This window comes from Oreochromis aureus, linkage group 6 (assembly GCF_013358895.1).
Source record: "Oreochromis aureus strain Israel breed Guangdong linkage group 6, ZZ_aureus, whole genome shotgun sequence".
Lineage (NCBI taxonomy): Eukaryota > Metazoa > Chordata > Actinopteri > Cichliformes > Cichlidae > Oreochromis > Oreochromis aureus.
The window spans coordinates 37,242,967-37,257,473 of NC_052947.1; the positions used below are offsets into that span (position 1 = coordinate 37,242,967).

Here is a 14,507-nt window from a genome sequence, read left to right on the forward strand (position 1 = left end):
AAAAACCTACTCTAAACAACAACATGGAGTCACTCCAAGTGCTGGAGACAAACAATAGCAGCCCAACAAAACAGAAACTGTTCTGAAGAATGTTGAGGAACTGGTGCGACAGGCACGGACTGAAATGTTAGGCACTGGGATCACTGCAGGTACCAGCCCTCTCTGAGCACTCCTCTGCCAGCTAAAGCCACTGAAATCACACAACCAGCATAAAGTAATGACAAAAAATGATTGCCATTGATATCTGAAGGTCAGTGTGCTCTTTTATCCTGCACTGTCAGGCCTCACTCGTCACTGCTGTGAAACGGGTGACCGTGGCTCATCTGTAACCGGAAGGTTGCCGGTTCGATCCCCCAGCTCTCTCTGTCCTGGTCATTGTGTCCTTGGGGCAAGACACTTTACCCTACTGCCTACTGGCCAATGGCGCAATATGGCAGCCTCGCTTCTGTCAGTCTGCCCCAGGGCAGCTGTGGCTACAACTGTAGCTTGCCTCCACCAGTGTGTGAATGTGAGAGTGAATGAATAGTGGAATTGTAAAGCGCTTTGGGTGCCTAGAAAAGCGCTATATAAATGCAATCCATCATCATTATTATTATTATTAGTATTGTTATGAGCGAGGTTTCTTTAAATTCTAATGCAACACTCACTCATTGGCCCTGATTAAAACCCAGAAATCAGTAGTGTGTGAAATATGACGTCCATAAATTATATCTGATTTCACCCTCTGCTAAACTCCCTCCAGGTGCAAATTTTCTGTTTCATAATGGCACTTTATCATCAGAGAGTATGTGCCATGCTTTGAAAAAATATACCATATACACTATAAACGTTAGCATGACTGTGGCTGTGATTACTACTCATGCAGTGTGCAATCATAATGCATGATGAAACTGAAGAGGCAAGTTTCTGATCACCAAATTAAAACTATATTAACTACAGTTTTAATTTGGTTATTTATATATTCCGTCAGACACTTGGGAATTTACATAGCACATCTAAGTAACCCATTCACACAGAATTTGTGTGCACATTAAGGGCTTTAGTTGTCTCACCATCAACCCAACATGCAAATCTGTAGAAACCACACATGTACAGGAAGAACACAAAGTTTGAAGCCTAAACCTTTTTTTCCTGAGGCAGTATTGCTAAGCAGTGCACATTTAATGTTAACTTATCCTGCACACCTGCTCCACAGGACGTCAGGTTTAGACTGGCTGATAAAAGGGTCCCATTTAAACAGTTTGCTTCCTGATTATATTTTTAAGCAAGTAGACTCAAATGCTCAAAAGTCTAAGCTTTATAACGACAGTATAATAAAACTTCAGTATATAGCTTCAATATAGACTGCCAAGGTTTTAATATAAAACTAAGTGATCAACCAACTTTTATAACTACAGAAACAAGAAATTATTTCATACAACTAATTACATTTTCCCATCTTTCTTTGCAAATATGCAGACGTTTTTATGACAGTTGGCACTGGTTTCCAAATAGCTATCATGATTGCTCAATTATTGCACGCAATAGCTTGGTGTTATGGATCAATACAGTGAAAGAGCACGAAGACTCATGAAGAGCATGTGACGGTCAGTCTACCGAGACTAGGAAGTTAAAAAAAATAAAAGGAAAAGAAAAGAAGCCTGTTTTCAGCAACAAACAGAGAGAAAGGCAAAGAAAAAGACCAACAGCAGGTTTTCAGAGCACAGCGACCCCGGCGTTACACAACCACATCTACCCAGACAAAACACTATTTTCATGATTCACAAACAAAGCACTTCAAATCCAATTTATACTTGCTCCAATGTATTTCAAACCATGCCAGTTGTTCCTGCTAAATAATGCACTACTCACTTAACTGCTTAAGCTCATCAACAAGCCCTCATTATTTTTGAATGAGCTTCTTGGCAGCAGCGGTGACAAAATGCTAACAGATCCACCTCTGCTCCAGTCACAGAGACTCGTTCAGCTACAGGCCCAATCCCACAGGAGACATGTCATCTTTTATCCTTTCAGTGTAAACTAAACATTTGTGACCTACAGCACTTTAAGTAGTTTTAAAGCTTTTGCTGCTTTTAACCTTTTTTAGCTACTAAGCAATAACCCTGAAGCAGCGAGTCACATGGGCAGCTCTTCCTGTAAAAAGTGAGACACCGATTAGAGTATGAGGATTACAGTTTTATTGCTGAACAGGAAAACCACATCATGTTTTGCACAAATGCCGTTAAGGCAAAGGGCTCTTTTCATAGGACCCTGACCTAGTGCTTAGTTCTGAGAAAACTGATTAAGTAATAATGGCATAGGTCTCCTCAGGACTCAGCACAAATCCTTGCCAAACGTCAACATCACATTTTCAATAATTTTCCCAAACGATGGCTGAAAAACTGATAATTTCTCAGAGTTTAAGATCATTTTAAAGCTTGAAAAGCATCCCTGAGGAGTTTTTTTTCTCCCCTCTGTAAACTGGGACTGTGGGTTTTTCCTGCTTCTGATTCCATCCACCACAACTGTAAAAGGCAGCTAATCTGTCTGCAGTAATTAAATTTCATGCTACTCAATATAATTCCATAACAGTGAGCTTCTGAGGCCCACGTGAGACATCAAACGTTGCTGAGAAGCCACTTCACAAGCGAATAAAAGATGAAACAAACTAAGGATTACAGATTGCACAGCTGCACATTTAATCAATAAAACACTAATGATTTTAAATGATTTCCAACATTAAATGCAATTAATAGAAAATGTAAAATAGTGTGGTAAAAAAAAAAGAAGAAGAAAATTTTCCCTCTGAACAGACACTTTAATTGTTGCCCACTTGCAGAACCAGCATTAACAGAAATAGAAACTTTAGTAAAAGCCGGGAATGCTGTAATCGTGTATTTTTCAGTGCTAGTCAAAGCAATAGGAATTAGGCAAAGCATGTCCCAGCCAAACTGTAATGACAAAAGACCACATTGTGAAACTGTGAGAGCAGCTCATTGGAGACTGAAATAGCACATGACTGCTTGAAACTGCAAAGGAGTGGCTTTAATCTTATGAAATAAAGCTGTGCTGCTCCTCTGGGCTGACATTAAAACTGTAAATAAATTCACAGATTCTCAGAAATCTCTCTGATTTTTGCTCTCATACAATCTGTTGCCTGCAGCTTTGTGAATTTGCCTCAGTTCCAAGTGAGAAATATTTTTAGAAAAGCTATATTTAAACACCTCCCCGCCGCCTACCTTGCCTGTCTCTCTCTCCTCTGGTAACAGAGGTGATTATTATGATGGCAGCAGTGAACTGAGTGTTGAATACTGTGCAAGCAGAGCACAAGTGAGGCAGCGCCTGAAATCACCGATGGCTGATAGTGTGACACATTCTCCTGATGTCCCAGTAATGGCCGTTATTCCAGTAAGGGAGCAGCACCTGTTTAAGGCGTCTGCTGGCACCCGCGTCAAAGATGACGGAGCTTACAAAGGTTCCTGGCTTTACTATAGGAAAGAGCTAAAGTTAATGCCAACAGAGATTTAATTGTTAGGTAGTTTATCATTTTTTTTAAAAAAGTATTAGAGCTACATTACGAAAAAAATATTATTGATCACTTCAAGAATAAAGTCAAAATTTTGAGATTAAATTTGTAATTCTAATTAATTGTGGTGATGAGTATGTGGACGTTGACAACATGATGCAGAAAGCCTAGTCTGGTCAAAAAACAAAACAAAAAACAAAACAACACACAAACTCAGAGGAGTGGATTCGTACAAAGTGAAATGGCTGGCAGTGCACAGATGCAAGGTTATCAGTGGTTAAACCCTCATGCGATAAAGAGGCTGTATGTTGTATCACAAGACAGCCAATCAGTTTGTTTCACTAACTCTTCTAAACAAGGCATTTTGCAGAGGGTATAGCAAATGTGGCAGTTTGTCTTGAAACAATGGTAAATCTTCACATTTTGACTTTTTTCCCCAGAATATTATTCAGACTTTTCTTTAACTTTGAATCTCAAAATTTTGACTTTATTCTCAAAATAATCAACATTATGTTTTTATGTTAATGTGGCCCTAATACTCTGTCGTACAGTATAGTTGCCCTGCCATGGAAACTACCATTATGTTCCTGATCAACATCACTCTTATCTACTGAAGTCTCAATGGACTTGTATAAAAATCAACAAATCACACCCCTATCTGGAATTCTTTAAGCTCAACAAAGCCCTAGAAATTGATCTGATAACAGAAAAAAAATAAGTTGCCTGTAACAGCACACTCACATGTGACAATGGGCTCGGCTTATTGCCTTTTATATTGTTGTAAAGATTACAAACTATTAAAAATCTGGGCCAATGTTCATGGAGAAACACTTTCATGTTTCTTTTCATTTAAGTAGATAGCCTATCTTTAAATTAAATTGTATCTTATTCATTTGAGAAATCTCTCTCTCTCTATTTGTTTGTCGCCCAGCTCAACGACTGTTCTTCACTTTAAACTTGGCGGATGTATCAATGAGGGCAGTACTGAAGTTCTCGCTGAGCTGTGTTTTGAATAAACATTGTTTTCCATTGTTTAGTAGGGGAACATAACCAAACATGCCTGACTGTGTGTATCTCTGAGAGAACATTTACTGACATTATTACTGTTTAAAGCTACTTGACTCCAACTTGAACTGTAGCAGGTAAATGCCAAACACATAATCTAACCTTTCCTTGAATGTAAGTGACTTTAAAAACAAATGTTAAGACTCAACAGAGGAAGTGAAAAGAAAATTGAGCTAAAAAGTTAAAAGTTAATGAGACATCATAATTCTAAGGCATGGATAAAATGCATGCATGCATAAAATAGCTGGAGAAGTATGAACCCTTTTTTGTTTTTTTCAGTCTGTGGTTTCCTTTAACAGAGGCCTTCACTCACTCATTGTTTAACTGAGAAAGCTGTAAATCACAATGAGAGAGTGTACCCCGTGTAAAACTGCCCCACATAGCCTAAGTACAATAATTTCATGTCAATATTTTGTCATGTTAACACCCAATCATCTGTCTTCTTCAAGGCTTTGTAGGTACAAATGCTACCAATAAACTTCCTGCCACTTGGCAGCTGTCTTGGAACACATCGGGGTTATTTTGTGTATGATACATAAATTATCTTTAATTCTGGTGAGGGCCAGGACATAAACATGTATGCAGAAAATCAATCACAAGCCACACAGAAAAACAACAAAAAATAAAAAAGTTTGCTTACCTTTCACCCAAAAAACATTTTTTCTTCCTAAAAGTTTATTTCATTTCACTCAGAGAGTGTCTGTTTTCTTTTACCTATTTAAAAAATAAAGTTTTATTTAAAAAAAAAAAAAATGTGTCTACATCTCAGCTGAAGACAAATTGGATGTAAGAAAAATAAAAAACAAATATTCCTGATGTTCAAAAATAGATTTGGCCTGCTGAGAACTTGGAAGACAAGAAAGTGACTCAAAGCTATGAACAGGTGTAGAGTCACCAGGGTGCAGGTACATATGAGCAGCACATGCTCTTTGTCTCACAGTGAAAAATGAATAAGTCAACCTCTATTAGAGGAACAACACAACACTAAGGATGTGATAAAGAAACACAGCCACTACTTGTTTTACTGCATTACAACAGCAGCAGAACATGTTTGGCTCGGAAAGTAAAACATCCACAACACAAACCAGTTGGTGTGCGTTTTACCAGTCGGTACAGATTTCTGGTTTGGGCATACATGTGGAAAAGGCTTCCATTTTGAACGTCTTTCATTTGGCAGTTTTATTTGTGACATGCATTCTGAGACAGGAAATGAAAACGTGATCCAAATCATTTAGATATGCTGCAGACACACTCAAACCCTAAGCCTCGTTCTGTCGCTCACAGGTGTTAAGGCAGCTTTTACTTCTCCTTTGGCTGGCAAAATGACACCTTTCTCTCTGTATCCTTTCAACCACATCCTGTCCTTTAGTTTCAGCACTTTCAGCATAAATTTATTCCTCCTACAGGTGCTGTCTGTGCCGCCGAGGTCTGAGCGGCTTTTAATGTGTTTGCTGACATGTGCCAAATCAGGCTTAGGATACAAAGCACCCAACTTTATTCCATGTAGGCTTTAAAAACAAACAAAAAACAAAACGTCACAGGTTGTGGCTGTGGATGCCTCTCTCATGTTTACATTGAAATTTTTCTACATTTCTGATATTCAGGCCACTGTTATTACTTATTCAGTAAGTCATTCATCAAAGTGATTTACTGAAGAAGTCACTTAGACGAGTGGCAGACGTTTCCCCCACAGGAAACGCTACGTTCAGATGAACAGAATCAGCTTTTTAGGTTATTAAATTTAGCTAAAACTAAAAGGCAGAGTTAAAAGAAACAAAAACAAGAGTTTAGAGAGATGAAAAGTAATCTGTAGTCACAAAATGAATGAAAATAAAGAAAAAGTGTCTTTAGCTTTAGCCTTTTACGTAAAGCATGAAGATGCTTTGGTGCACATATTTATTGAGAACATAAGCATGAATGACCTAACCGACTGCCCTGACAAAATACTTTATAATAATTATATTCTGAAATTATTCTTAAATCATACAAGTACATCCCATATTATAATACATTAAAAAAATCTAAAACTACCAATAAAATAATAAAACTTCAATACATGAAATTTTCTAATAAAAAAAATAAAATGAAATGAGAAATACCAATTTTGAAAATTGGCTGAAATGAATTAAATCAGAAAAAAAAAACTGTATTAACTCTGATTCAGACACGACCATATCCGTTACATATATCCTTACCAGAAACAAATACAATAAAAAACATTTCTGAGAATGACAGCCTGCATCGGACCAAACTTTTCATGTGTTAAAACCAAAATGTTTTACATCTACTTTCTTATTCTTTAGTTACATCTTGAATGGGTTCCACTTCTTATACAGAAATATGAACATTATAACATGATGACCGCAAAAATCAACATAAGCATTATGACTACAGAGTTAATGGATTTGCATAACTGCCTAAATACCCGACCAGGAAGAGAGACCTTAACGTTCACTTTTTTTGCCACCTTGAAGCAGGCTTAACTGAAGTCAGCAGGAGTCTAGCTGCATTACTCGAGCTCTTTTAGAACAGCCTCATGCAAATCTTAAAGTCAAATTCCACTGTGAATTATCGTGAATAACTGGCTCACCAACACAGCTAACTGCTACGCTTTATTTAAGATCTACTATAAGACAATGTGGCAGTTAAGGAACAACCTGCAAAAGAGAACAATGCAAGTTTAAAGAAGTGGAAGCCTAAAGAAGATAGCATCATTGGATTACTTGCATTAAACCTGAAACTGAACATGTGATTAAAGGAAAAAGAAACATGTTCTGGTGTGCAGGCTTTTACCACAGCCTGTGGGTATTGCTTTGAATACCCAAGCAGCAGCTTTAGTCATCTAAAAATAATGACTACATGACTTGAAGCTTATTGAGCACCAAAACAATAAGCTCCATAAAGTAGTTTGGATGACAACAAGTGAAATCTTATTCCTTGTAACACTATGCAGCACTAGTGTTTCTTTTAGTATGAGCAGTGGCTACTTGACAAAAATAGTATTGTTCTCATATAACCTGTAGAGACCACTGAGAGGAGCACAGACTGTACACAAAAGATGGAAGTAAGTTTCTTGTTTAAAAAGTGAAGCCAATATATTTTTGCACTCTTCAGATTGCATAAAGTAGTTAATGTGAACAGAAGTTTACAGTCTTTTTGTCTGCTTTACCATGTGACTGGGAAGTTACTGTGGTATCACTCAGTTTTTGAACCTGCTCCACCTCGCCTTGTCAAAACACTAAAATCAAGGCAAGAAAATGGTCAGCTTGGGGCTAACCAAGGAGCGACATGAAGATGGGCTACATCCGTTTTTATATACAATCTATGGTGACGGGTAAACCAGTTAAATGAGAAGAAAATATTATGCACTGCAAGTCTAAGAAATTGTTTTTAAATATAACCGTAAGTCAAAACAAAACTAAATAAATAAATCCAAACAAAAAAAAAAAAAAAAAAAAAAAAAAAAAAAGGTAAAACTCAACTTAAACTATCTGCTTTTAAAAGCATTTGCTTAAATGTAAATTTAACGTCACAGCTTTAGAATGGAGCCTTGGGATCATCTCTTATGTTTGTATGTTTGAATATGAAGCAAGACTCCGTGCTCGCTCAAGGCTTTTGAGGACCACGGTGCTACCAATCATCTGGTTTTGTGACAACATGTTCAGTTTTGTGAATGAAAAAGTGGGGAATCCCGGCACTTTAATCCTATGTGGTAAGACAAACACACGTTTCCCCTTTTCCTTCAGGTAACCAATACCTGAGGCCTGATTCTAACTCAGAGGTTTTATCTGATACCTATTCTGTGAATACCAGCTGTTCTGTAATACTACTCAGTTCTTCACCACTCAGAGCCATGTTTGTCCTTCCTATCCTCCACACACACTCTCTCTTAAGCTTTCCTCTTTCCATCTAGACTTTGGCCCCACTGAGGTCATTTGTAGCTCAGGAAACCGATCAATAATGAGTCCAAATTTACTGGCTAAGTGCTTACCTTGTATCCTCAGTGCCATTCAATCCAGCCTGGGACTTGCATCTGCCTAGAGCAGAGTCAAGTATCACATGTCCATGGTGCTCATGGGGCTTCTGAGAAACACAAGAATTAAAGGGTCAAAGATAATTATGGTTGTAAAAAATATAAACACAGAAACCTAAAATATAAAGGGAGTGTGTTCTTGGTGGCTCAGCTTTTAACTGGTAGCCATTTGTGAATGGAATATAACCATATGGCAAAATATAGGCTTTGACAGTAGGAGTTAGCATGAGGATGATGCTGGGAGGTATTATATGGACTAATATGGGTGCTAACGTGGTCATAATATTAATTTTTTCGGCGTTAACAGAGGACCTTACACGGACCAGTGAAACCAGACTGTCTTGTGATGCAAGTAAGACAACTAGCACACGACAGCATTAACTCACACTTATTTTCACTGCCATTAGCCCAAACGTGATTTAATATCAAACCATAAAGAATGACTGGACGGAAAAGGAGAGTTTTCCTGTTAAAAACTGAATCCCGAATTTGTTCCCAAGTCTGTTTTTAGACGAGCTTATTTCACCAAACTGGAAAAATTTGTTTCGCAATGATAGCTTACCGTTTGCGGGAGCCTTCATGTTCGCCTGGACACACACGAATAAACGCAAAACTTCCAAACGGGCTCCACAGATTCACGCACAGTAATGAGTGTGTATTCAGTTCCACGTACCAACTTATTTCGACCAGTCTTCTCCCTCACCCTGTTGACAACGACTCAACTGCACTTAGTTCCTTAAAGAAGAATGAAAAAAAAAAACGCTGGAGTCATGGGAGGCCAGAGTAATCGAAACCGAGCAGCCGGATAACTCCATTGAATGTGGTTTGGGATAGCCAATCGATGTTTTGATAGAGCTGCTTTGTAGGCCTGAGCTGGTGAGGCAGATGTGTAAGGTAAACAGTGTAAAATGTAAATAAGTCTGTAACAGTAGTGTACAGTTTTTTTTTCTGGCTTATCTTGGAAAATTGCAAAATTGAAATAAACTCAGGATCCTTTGTAGATTATCATGAAAGAAAAAGAAAGCAAATCCATCTTTTCTTTTGCCCACGGGAGTCCTGTGTGCAGGCTATCCAGTTAAAAACAAATCTAAGTGTGTGAATAACAGTGGCATCTAATTAGTATTTAAGTGCTAAATGCATTAAAGAAGGATGTGATTTACAGCAGTTTTTATCTTCACAAAAAGGCGCAGCTGACACCAGCTGAAACTAAACATTCAGTGTAATGTACAGTTAAAAGTTCCCTCCTGTGATTTAAATAGTGGTACTCTGCTAATGTCGTGTTGCCATCTAGTGTTAGCAACTAGCAACTGGCCCCATTAAACTGATGGTACTGCAGGTTGTGTTAAGGTATGTAATAAAAAGAAAATAATTAGTCTTTCATGTATCAGTTACATTGGAAACAATTTTATTATTAGTCTGAATGCCTTTGGGTTAATTTTCTTTTTTAGACTGTTTATTCTGAATAACTCATTTACAGTTTGATTTGTTAAGCATCACGAGTAACTGTTTAGGAAGTTCATTATAATTATCATACATTCAACATGTTATTTTCCCATATTACACCCTTCAGAACACTTTGCACACAATATATGAGGACCTTCACATACGACCCCTGTCACACAACAGTTTGATGGAGAAAGCGAGATCCACTGTGTAAGCTAATAGTGTAATACTGGATATAACGGTTTCCATAATAACCAGCTGTTTTGTTATGGGCTTTTTGTTTTCATTCAGCTGCAGTATCTTGGTAAAACAAATCACTGTGGCCAACATGTAGAGCAATACTCCAATTAGGGAGAAGCCAGCCAAAAATCTGTCAAAAGGCAGAAGACATCGCCCAGCAAAGTCACCTAGTATAACCACCAGTGTAATTAGAGACATGAGGATGCAGACACCATATGACACACCGGAGACCGATAGCTGCCATGCTACTCCATTATTCAGTTCATGGACGATCTCCACAACCAGAGGTATGATCATACAGCCCCCCCAGAGCTGGATAATCTTGAGGAGACCCGGCATGGTGCTCATGTAGCCTCTTTGCTCATGCGCTTGGGTGCGGAGCACAATTGACTCTGAGGTGTAGGCCAGGAAGGTGAGACCTGAGGCCACTGCAGCCGCCACAGGACGTGGTAGTTCCCCCTTATGATCCGTCAACATCCAAGAGAAAATCACAGATGTACTGAAAGTCATCAGTGCCCCCAGCACTGCCACCGTCATAGTTAGGTTCTTCCAGGATACTCGGATAAGACTGTGAAACTGGATGATGCTCAGGATGTGGATGAGCAGGGTAATGGTGAAGAAGAAGCACCAGATGAACATACAGAAGATCCTAAAGGTTCTGTTCCAAGTTGTGTTATTATATTCCACAGAGGCCGCAAGACTGAATGCTGTGCAGGTTGTTAGGACTTCCAATGTGCGCACCAGGAAAAGGGGACTGGTGAAGTCTCTGGCCTCTAGTACAATCACAGGCATTGTCACACCGTGCACTCTGAGCAATCTAGCATCCAGCAGTATATTTAGGCGTCTTGAACAATACCTCAGTCTCAGTTCCTCAAGGTTTATTTTTTTTATATCTTGTGGTTCAAAAGTTCAGCCAGCTTGTATAAATCCACAAATATCCGTTTAATCAGGGTTTTGAAGAATATTCCAGTAGTGTCCATGGAAACAGTTAACTCAACAAGATCATAATAATACAAAAAAACCCTATTAAATCATGAAATTATTTCACTGTCTTCCTTCTGTTCTCCAGCACCTAAATATCTGTAAAATGAAACTTCAAAACAGCACCTCTTGGAATATATTTTGAAGCATGGTTGGTGTCAAAATAGACCTCGCCTACTTCCTTTTTGAGGTTGCAGCCGTGCACTTTCAGTCTCAGTGGAGGTAGGTGCAAATGGCCACAATAAAAAGCAAATGCAAACAGAGCAATCTTCCTCCTACCTTCAGTTCTCATGAAGCGTTGTTCCTTTTTTTTCTGAGGTAGCAGTAATAAGATAGAGCGGGAAGCTGTTCTTGTTTTTTTTTTATTGTTTGAAGATGTATGTCGTGCATTTGTTTTAGGACAATATTCATTGATCTGCGGAGTGCTGTAGATCATTTAAGAGTTGCTTGGTGGATCTGTTTGTGGGTGTGCATCTGCTGTACTCTCAGGGGAGAATAGGCTGATATTGTAAAGAGCATCTGTTACACCCCTGCCACTACCACCCCCACTCCTCACTTTTTTGTAACATTTGGAAATAAGTTGTGTTGAGCGCTAGAAGAAAGCTGTAAACATTTTACTGCTTGATTGCATCCATGGGTGTGACTTTGTCTTGCATACACTGTAAATAGGTTTACAATGTAGAATCACTGTGTGCGTGCATAATTATCTGCATGCATGTTTTCACAGGGAAGATATAAAAGTGTTCCTGTGTGTACATGTATTTATACAAGCACAAGATAATCTCTGTGGAAATAACCAATCACTTTGTCTCTGTGTTTTGCCACATGTCCTGTTTGTGTTATATATAGATGCTGTATACGCATTTCCCCAGTTACCGCAGTCTCAAGAGCAAAAACTTTGACAGAACACTAAAGACACATCTGATAAGCAGCTAATGACTGTGATGTGTGTATCAGGGTTTTGAACACACCTATATACAGCTTAACAATAACCCAGATCTAAGACCAAGGCTTGTCTCAGTTTCAAAGATAAGTTTCAGAAGTTCCTTTTTTAAAAATCTCTTTTTACAAAGATGTTACTGTAAAAAGCCACATGATGCATGGCTTACGTTTCTGATTCGTTATAGTGCCCTCATGTGGTAACAAAATGAAATGCAACTTTTTAAACTTACCACAGAATTTCAGTAATGATGGAAGGCTGTCTGTAGTTATGGATAAGCAGCAGCAGAGGGTGAACTTGTTTATAATATGAACAAAGAAAATCCACCTTAAAATTCTGAGTAATTGCACATATACACTAGTTTATACACTAGTAGTTTTCCATTCAATTACAAGAATTTAATAGATGGTTTCAAGACAGGGAAAATTAAAAACAGTTCAAGTTGTTACAATTTACTTGGGGAAATGTGGCAGGTTTTCATTTGAAACCCTTTTGTCATGTCATCTTTTATATACTGAATTCCCCTTTCTGTAAACTCCTGGTCATTGCGCTATCCTCAATGATGCTTGATTCATAATGTAAGATCATTTATTAATATTAATATGTCAACGAAAACTTACAAAGAAGACTGGAAACATTAAGCTTGCTTGTTTTAAAAAATGGTTTAGCCATATGGGTCTAGTGTGAAAAGCACCAGATAAGCCCAACAGAACAAAAAAACCAGCAGTGTGACATTTTGGTTCATGTGTTGTAGCAGCCTTGCTGTTACCAAGTAGGTATATGACAACAAAGAGAAGAACTGTGCCGTCTTTATTCTGCTTAAATCTGTCAGCTAATGCATTTTTTTTGTTGCATTAACTGACTTACAAACTTTGCAAAGCAGAATATATGTGACCCAGTCTTTATATGCTGTTATACTATTTTAGGGATGCATCTGCAAACCTGCAGCACTGACAGTGCATGGTTCTACCACATCACAGGAAGTACTCTGTCTCTCTTGAGATGACTGTAAGAGTCGTTTTTACTCTGAATGTTATTAGCACGATTCTCTGAAATGCCTTCACATGCAATGTAGCCTACTGAGTTTAAATAAAACCTTTACCCTCTGATTGACATTGTGACGATAACCTGAAAATTACAAATAGTACGACAATAAAAAAGCTTAACGTACATTTGACTACATATGTTTTTACCAGGTACTTAGTACAGTATTCAGTAGTCAATCGCTAATGGCTCATACCATTTCCTGGTGATTTTTCTTCCTCAAATTTTGATGCTTTTTGTTTTTATGATTTCATGGTTGCGTTTAGTTTTGAGCCTTGACGGCTGTAAGTGGTTGCACAGCTAATTATTTAATTACTGAGAGGTTCCTTGATGCTTGGTGAATCATGAGAGATATTCTAGCAGCCTGAGCCTATAGTAGCATAATTAAGCGACAGTTTAAGCTCCAACTTTAGCAAAAAGGAAATTTTAAACTCTGACAAGTAGAGCTTTTTCTGACAACCAAACTGCTTCCATTCTACTTTTAAAAACTCTGGGAGACACAAGTAATCAATTATGAAAAAAGTACATTCTGTAGGTCTCAAACTGAATGCATCTACCCTGTATGTGTTCAGGTGTATTGGGCATTTGGCTAACAATTCACTGCAAAGCATACCAATAAGATGCAGTGTTGTGACGTTTGAGTACCATTCTTTTTTTTTTTTACAATAAATAGTATTGTGTGCTTTTATTCCGTTGAAATCCTGAAAGTTAGTCAACATTAAAATACAAAAAACTTTTACATATTGCAAACTTTGCAGTATGTTTGATCATGTGTCAGATCAGTCTTTATATTTTTTTAATAAACGGTACTGTACTGTTTTAGTCAGAAAAGATGCAGCAACAACAAAGCACTGTTCACACTGTTAACACGGTGTCATTTTAACACTGAATGCCTAATAATTCTGTGAAATGTTTTCCAACACCCCACCTACCCACCCCACTGACACACACATGCTCACTCTTACCCTCAATCATAGTTTAGACAATTTGAACTTCATCATACTATTAAACCAATAATAAACATGAACTTTTTTTGATGATACCCTTTATTAAAATCTAGTCTGATGGATGTAGGTGGTAGTGTGTAACAGACAGTGTTCAAACAAAAAGCACAAAACAAACCATAAAAGCAGACTTCATATTCACTTTTATTGTTAACTGGATGGAAATCTTTGGTACAATTCATGGCAAAAATATACACATGCTGCAGTGTGCCAAGAAATCAATAAACTCACAAGGACAGTGGTAAGATCTCT

General features: G+C 37.9%; 1 protein-coding gene across 4 annotated transcripts in view; it reads right to left on the minus strand.

The window, feature by feature from the left end:
• Window positions 1–9,393, minus strand: part of LOC116333196 (testis-expressed protein 2-like) — a 40,088-nt gene extending 30,695 nt beyond the window's left edge. For 2 of the 4 annotated variants that reach the window (XM_031756397.2, XM_031756379.2), the window contains exons 1-2: window positions 9,166–9,380; window positions 8,562–8,653 (exon numbers count right to left, since the gene is read on the minus strand). The gene's annotated coding sequence lies outside the window, so the exon portion shown is untranslated. Of the gene's footprint in view, window positions 1–8,561; window positions 8,654–9,165 lie in introns of all 4 variants that reach the window. The other 2 variants (XR_005613455.1, XM_031756387.2) reach the window with 2 other exon arrangements.
• Between the last annotated feature and the right edge of the window lie 5,114 nt (window positions 9,394–14,507).